Source organism: Pteropus medius, unplaced genomic scaffold (assembly GCF_902729225.1).
Source record: "Pteropus medius unplaced genomic scaffold, Ma_sr-lr_union100, whole genome shotgun sequence".
Taxonomy (NCBI): domain Eukaryota; kingdom Metazoa; phylum Chordata; class Mammalia; order Chiroptera; family Pteropodidae; genus Pteropus; species Pteropus medius.
Genome location: NW_024346771.1, coordinates 241,449 through 242,976, shown reverse-complemented (window position 1 = coordinate 242,976; position 1,528 = coordinate 241,449).

Sequence of the window (1,528 nt, the reverse complement as noted above, 5' to 3'; positions counted from 1 at the left end):
GGGCACCCACCCGCGTCTACACACTGGGTTGGGGGAGGGCTCAACAAAGTAATAATGCTTCTGCCAGCATTTCTCTCTGGGAGATAGTTGTCCCTCAAGTCCTTTCCCTGAAACCAAACAATCGAGTACTTCCCCGTATGTCCCTGTTTCCTCTTGCGCTGCTACTCCAATGCTGGAGCTCAGAGAAAATGAGTCCATGGTGAGTGAGTTCATATGTAGGCCCTTCAAGAAGACTGCCTGATCCTCCAGTAGCCCTCCTTCTCAGCTACAATCTCTGCTGCTTTTAACAGCCAGAAGCTATAGGGACTTTTCTTCCCAGCCCTGGAACTCTGGTCTGGGCAGCCTGGCATAGGGCTGGGATCCCTCATCCCTCACTGCTCGGGAGAGAACTTCTGCTGCAATATCCCTCTTGATTCTCAGTTGCCACAGGTGAATGTGGGGCCAGTCCATCCACGTCTCCACCCTTCCTACCGGACTTGATGTGACTCCTTTTCTAGATCCTTAGTTATAGGACTTCTATTCAGCTAGATTTCAGGTGAGTCTTAATGATTGTTGTTCTATAGGTTAGTGGTAATTTTGATGTGATTGTGAGAGGAGGCTAGCACAGCATTTACCTATTCTGCCATCTTGACCAGAACTCCCTCACGCTTTGCTTTATTTTTTTAATTATGTTGACATTCAGTATTATTTTATATTAGTTTCAGATGTATAGCATAGAGGTTAAACATTTATACAATTTATGAAGTGATCCCATGATTAGTCAAGTATCCACCTTACACAATACATAGATATTACAATATTATTGTTTTATTCCCTATGCTGTACTTCCTTGTGACTATTTTGTAGCATGATTTCCTTTAGCTCTTTCAGCATATTTGAAATGACTGATTTAAAGTCTTTATCTATTAACTCCTAGGTCTGGGCTTCCTGAAGGATAGTCTATTGATGGTTTTTTTCTATTCCTGTATAGGGCTCATACCTTCTTGTTTCATTGCATGAAATTTTGTTACTATAATTTTGAATGTTATCATTGTAAACTTGTGAAGTCAGCTACTTCCCTTTTCTCTGTGTTTTATCTGTCTTTCATTCTTTTTGCAGCCTTTAGTTGTAAACTTGTTTTAGTAACTTTTCTAACTAACTTTTATACAAGTGTTATTTCTCTTGTTTTTCTTCCTTTTGCCTTCTTGTATCAAGTCATATGGTTATTTATATATATTCTGGATGTAAGTTATTTGTCTAATATGTTGCAAATACTTTATACATTTTGTGACTGCTTTTTTCTGTTAGTATCTTAGAAGAGCAAAAGTTTTGAGTTATTACTATATTAATTACAAATTATAATTTTTAAAAGTTTAATGTGTATATGTTTATGTATGATATCTTTGCTTGCCCCTAGGTCTCAAAGATTTTTTTCTATATTTTCTTATAGGCATCATATAGTCTTAGTTTTTATATTTAGGTCTATGAACCATTTCACATTAATTTTTGTGTGATATAAGGCAGTGGTTCCCAACCTTTCTGGCACCAG